The sequence below is a fragment of the Cervus canadensis genome, chromosome 12, assembly GCF_019320065.1.
Source record: "Cervus canadensis isolate Bull #8, Minnesota chromosome 12, ASM1932006v1, whole genome shotgun sequence".
NCBI classification, from domain to species: domain Eukaryota; kingdom Metazoa; phylum Chordata; class Mammalia; order Artiodactyla; family Cervidae; genus Cervus; species Cervus canadensis.
This window is the reverse complement of record NC_057397.1, coordinates 10,938,648-10,944,647: the sequence shown is the minus strand read 5'-3', so window position 1 is coordinate 10,944,647 and position 6,000 is coordinate 10,938,648. Positions and strand designations below refer to the sequence as shown.

General features: G+C 41.3%; 1 protein-coding gene across 1 annotated transcript in view; it reads right to left on the bottom strand.

The window, feature by feature from the left end:
• Nucleotides 1–615: 615 nt before the first annotated feature.
• Nucleotides 616–6,000, bottom strand: part of LOC122450878 (RAB11-binding protein RELCH-like) — a 125,273-nt gene continuing 119,888 nt past the window's right edge. The window contains exon 2 of the mRNA XM_043483231.1: nt 616–1,101. The gene's annotated coding sequence lies outside the window, so the exon portion shown is untranslated. The remainder of the gene's footprint in view (nt 1,102–6,000) is intronic.

Genomic DNA, 6,000 nt, shown 5'->3' with positions numbered 1-6,000 from the left:
CCCTCTGAAGAAAGTATTCTACCCAAGTCTAAACCGTACAAACACACCCTCTGATTACCGCCGATTGGGAACCATGGAGAGCCTTAATGTCAAAGCATGAGAAGGCATTTTAGCTTTACACACCACCTAATTGTTCCAAGCTATTTGACAAATTCAAAAAGGCCAGTTTACAAAAAGCATAGTACATATGGTGCTTGCCTTAATTGCTATCTATTCTTTCAGATATTTGAACTCAAACTCACTATGCCTGTCAGAAGCGGCAGAAACAATTCAGGAGCAGACAAGTTTTGTGTAGGTGTATCTTTTGCTTCTCTAGTCCATTATACAGTTGATTTTGCCAAACCATTGTCTCTTATAAATACAATTCATCTGAATGACTTTACAAGCTGCAGGTCCACGGGATTTTAAATGCAGTCTTGACAAGCTGTGTGACAACCTAGTGGCAGAAGGCGGGGAGGGGTGAGGCAGGAAGAGCTGCATGGTCCAGAGCAACTTAGCCTGACTCTCCCACCGGAGACCAATTAATTCAGCAGGAAGTTATGGTTTACATTTTGCCCTGGAAACTCAGGCTTTGCACACATTTCTGGACCTTGGCCCTCAGAGCATCCTCCCCGCAAGTTTTGTTTAATCACGGTCATGGTTGAAAACTCCCAGCATTTTCCCCTCTGATTTTATTAGCTAGTCCTTACCCACATTTCATCTGCTTTCTCTTAAACACTTCTTTGGGGTCTGTGTTTATAGACCTTGAGTAAACACACATCCTTGACTTTAATTAGGAAGCCAGCAATGGCCAGAAAAGGGGGCTCATTCTATTTCTCTTGTACTGTGACTGTTGAAAGAGTAAGAGAGGGGATCTCCTAGAAGCTAGTAGAAAAAGACCTGGGGATGAAGAATTATGTGGTCTCCCTGCCCCCCAGCAGATCAGGTGCTCTGAATCAGCTTACATCACATCGACATTACCTGCAGTAGTTCGCCTGAGGTTACCTTTGATTCATTCATTTATTCACCAGAGGGACACCACCTTTCTGTAACACCGTCTTATGATCGGACCTTAGCGGGCAGCAGCGATGTTTGCCTCTGTTCACTCCTGCTTCTTTATCTCTAGAATAGAGCATCCCGTGGGTGTTCAGTAAATATTTGTGTAATGAATAAATGAGTACCCGAATCCGTTTCTTTGTTTTAATCACAGGCTTCTATCTCCTTGTATCTTAGAACAGTGCTCTGGGGGAGGGTGAAGAATACAGTGGGTGCCAACAACAAGCTGGTCACAGGAGGGCAGATGAAACTCTGTGACTGCTGGGGAGAAAGTGAGCCAGCAGCTGGCTGGGATATCCAGTCGTTCTGGAAGTTGATATGAAGAGTGAGATCAGAGGCTCTGCTAGTTGTATGAACAGGAATCTTGGGCAGGTCACCCAGGCCCTCTGAGACAGACTTCCTGATCTAGAAACCAAAGGGCGGAAGGATAATGCCAGACTCTTACCTAAAGAGTCTTACTTGCCCTGTTCCCTGGGTTTCAGTTTCTCCTCTGTCTTCTTAGCTGTTCCCACTGGGGCTTCCTCAAGGTGTTTATTCTGCCTCCACTGTGTCAGACACCATTCGAGGCCCTGGAGGGGGGCAGGGGACGGTGGTGTCGGAGGCAAATGAGTCCTTTTTTCATCTAAGCCGGGGAATTGAAATAGAGAGAGAGCCAGCAGTGATACAGGGAGCTGGGGTGGGGGACGTGCAACCCAGCTGAAGAGATCAAGGAGGGCTTCCTGGAGGAAGTGGCATCCTAAAGGGCAGGGGCTGTGTTTTCTTACTGTTTAGATTCCTAGCTCTAAGCAGAGTAGCTCACATATAATAGGTATTTGGAGAATGAATGATGGATGAGCAAATAAGTGTAACAGTGTCTTATAACCAGAAAGTGTAGAACAAGGGGCAGGTGTTGGTGTTATGATTTGTGGAGGGTTGAGCAGGGGCACTTAGGGCAACCTTTATCTCCCAGCTTCCTGAGACCCACCTGTCGCCAAGGGCTAGGATCTCCCTTAGAGCATAGCCGTCTGGGTAATGGTGTCAGCCTCTGCCTTTTGTCCCGCGACTCAGGGATGGAGACTGTCTGAGGCTGGACACTTAAAGCCAACTCAGTGGCCAGCAGCCCTTCCTAATGGGATCTAAAGTTGGACATACAAACCTTGTTCTTGGGCTAGGTCCTAGGGCTAGTGGCTGAGTCAGGAGGTAGCTCGTTTTGTGCGTGTGTGTGTGTGTGTGTGTTTATAAATGGGGTGATGCCCAGCAATTTCTGAAAAAAAATGTCTGCAGCTTATATTCAGATCACCAACTCTGCACTATATTTGCCTTCCCCAGTGCAGAACTTGCTTGCTTTTTATCCTTTCCTTTAGCCAGCTGAACTTCTGGAAGCCAAGGATGATAAGTGATTCATCTCTGTAACCCTAGAACCCAGCAGGAGGCCTGGCACATCTGGATCTTGAAACAGTTTGCTGAATAAATGAACAAACAAATGAACAAATGAACCTCAGTTTATGTCCATGGGGTTGCAAAGAGTCAGACACGACTGAGCAACTTGCACATACAGTCACAAATATCATTAAGTGAAAGTGAAAGTTGCTCAGTCGTGTCCAACTCTTTGCGACCCCAAGGAATGTATGGAATTCTCTAGGCCAGAATACTGGAGTGGGTAGCCTTTCCCTTCTCCAGGGGATCTTCCCAACCCAGGGATCGAACCCAGATCTTCCGCATTGCAGGCAGATTCTTTACCAGCTGAGCCACAAGGGAAGCCCAAATATTATTAAACTTAATTTTAAAAACTTCCCCCAAAACCGAGTCGTAGGTGATCTTCACTATAAGGTAGATATGATTGCTTAAGAACACACAGCCAGAAAAAGTTGAAGTTTGGCTTGAAGCGCAGCCCTGTAATTATGTTCTTACTCCCTGCCAGGTTGGGTCGCAAACACAGTGTAAGTGAGGCTTCCTTTTCTTTAGATTTTGAGATAGTGTAGTTATAGGAGAGTGAGAGGCTAGTGTAGTTAGTTGGAGAGAGGCGTAAACCTGCAGTTTTCATAATTGTTTTGTTGTTAAGTAGTAGGGCTCCATTTTACCAACTTGCAATTTCTAAATTATCCTTTTCAGTTATTTTCTGTAAACAAGCATTCTTGTGGAGTATTGAAAGCTGATTTTCCTTGCTGAAGATTGTTACGTTTGAACTTCTTCTGACTTAAATATTTAATGTGTTCTGATATTAAGTAAGTATATTTACCAAGTTGTTTTTGAAAGTACAGAGAAATCAGCTTCATGTATTCCATTCGTTTGCCTTAAAGTATACATGAATTTAGACTTGGAAATGTGAAATAATCTGCTAGTTATGTTGGCACTAGTTCTGAGTTCCTACTGGGTACAAGTAGGTTGATGCCTAAAACTGAGAGGCTGAAGTGTTTTGGAAATAGTCTTCGGTAAGCAGGACTTCCTGTATTAAAATGTGAATGTAGTTAAACTAAAGCTGCTTCTTTTTGTTTATAGAGCAGTGTGTTGAAGCGATAGTCACAGCATGTGGCCTGGGGTCGGCAGCCTCTGAGGTGGGCGCGCCTCAGTCCATTGCAGTGTGTGTCGTGGTGACAGCTGGCCAGCGCTCCGTCTCTGGTGCGTGTCCCTGCCCCTTCTCAGTCGGCTGTTAGCATGCTTCATGTGTGTCTTTTAAGAACTTCATTTCAGCTGACGTTCAGTGTTCTTTCTTTACAAGCAACTTTTAAAAAAACACGATAGTGTACCTTAGTTTTATTAAAATAAAATGCAGCTTTTTAAACCATTCTCAATTTGCCTAGCGTGGGTAGGTAGACAGCTTATGCATTTAAATAATTTTTAAAAATATTTAAGCACTTCAAAATTTCTTCCTAGTTTAGGTATACAAGCAAAGCTTTTTGTGAAGTCCTTTTACGGCGTCTTGTCTCCCAGACCCCTTCTAAGATCTTATTTGGGCCTCACAAGTGAGAGACGGAAAAACAGTTTTCCAAGAAGTGTGACTGGTTTATGGTATTACAGGAAACTGTCCTCAAGTTATAAAATACGGGTTAAACAGTCACCCTAAGACAGTCTATCCCAGGCACTTGTTACCCCCTTGTAGCAAGGTCACATATTTTGTACATCAGGGCTTCTTAACTAACTCACTGTGCCTAATCTTTATACACACTCTTTTCCCCCACCTTCTGTAAAATGGGAACTCTTAAGTGACCTTGTCATGAGTTAGTTGAGGATACTGGAAAAGACTGCTTGGAACTATTTGGTGAAAGTTCTTGACTTAATAAGGAAAGAAAGAAAAACTCGTCTTCTGAGGTTGCTGAGATCTAAGGTAAGAGCAAATCTGTCTGCGAAATTGTGAAGAAGGAAAAAGAAGTTTATGCTGTTTTGCTGTCACACCTCAAACTGCAAAAGTTACGACCACGGTGTATAAGTTCTTAGGGAAGATGGGAAAAGGGTTAAATTTATACAGTAAGATACTGTGAGAGAGACAACATGCCTGTAACTTTTATTACAGTATGTCGTTGTGATTGTTTTATTATTAATTGTTGTTGATCTCTTACTGTGCCTAATTTATAAATTAAACTTTATCATAGGTATGTGTATATAGGAAAAAACATGGATGTATGTAGGTTTTATGTATGAGGTTTATGTATGGATGGTTTTTTATGTATGAGGTTTTATGTATGTATGAGGTTTCAGGCTTCTCTTGGGAGTCTTGGAGCATCTCCCCCTTCGATAAGGGGAGACTGCTGTACCTACTTTTTATCTCTATAGATTTTCCTCTTCTGGACATTTCTTGTAAGTGAAACCATATAATACATGCTTTTCTGTTTGTCTGACTTTCTTCGCTTAACATAATGCTTTTGAAGATCGTTCATGTTTTTGAGTACAGCTAACTTTTGAGCTATGTAGCTGACCCTCTGCACAATTGAGAATCTGTAACTTTACAGTCTGCCCTCTGTATCTTCAGTTCTGCATTCTTAGGTTCAGCCAACCTCATTGTGTAGTACTTACTGTATTGCATATCCACATGTAAGTGGATCCGTGCAGTTCAGACTCACGTTGTTCAAGTGTCAGCTGCATGCACCAAGGATTCGTTCCTTTTTGTTGCTGTGTAGTATTCCATTATATGGATGTACTACTTTTTTTAATCCATTTACAAGTTGATGGACATTTGGATTGTTTCTACTTTTTGGTCACTGTGAATAATGCTGCTATGAACGTCTGTGTGACTGTATGTTTTCACGTCTTTTGGGTAGATGCCTAGGAATGGAATTGCTGGGTCATGGTAAATTTGTGTTTAATTTTTTTTTTTTTTTTTTGAAACTTCTATCTCGACTACCATATGAGAGCTTCAGTTTCTCCAAATCCTCCCAGCACTTTTCATTGTCTTTTTGGATTATAACAATTTTATTAGTTGGTGTGAAGTGATACTTTACAGTGGTTTGGATTTCCATTTCCTTAATGACTAATGTTGAACATCTTTTTAAAGCCATTTTTTATCTTTTATGTGAGATGTTTATCACATCTTTTGCCCATTTTTTAATTGGGTTGTCTGAGTTGTAAGGATTCTTTACATAGTCTGGATCCGAGTTCTTTATTGGATACAGGATTTGTAAGTATTTTCTCCCAGTCAGTGGGACAAAAAGACAAAGAAAAATTGTCTTTTTATTTTTTTCATTGTCTCTTTTGAGTTGCTTGGTTTATGAGTTTTAACAGAGTCATTTTCTCTTTTCTTTTTAGATTTGTGTTTTTGGTGCTGCGCCCAAGAAATCTTTGCCCTATCCAGGGTCGTGAGATTTACTCCTCTGTTTTCTTCTAAAAGTTTTTTTTTTTTTTTTTTTTATATAGTTTTAGCTCTTAGATTTAGGTCTTTGATCCATTTTAAATTAACTTTTGTGTATAGTGTGAGGAAGATGTCTAAATTCATCTTTTTGTATATCACTATACAGTTGTCTCAGCACTATTTGTTGATGAGACTATCCTTTC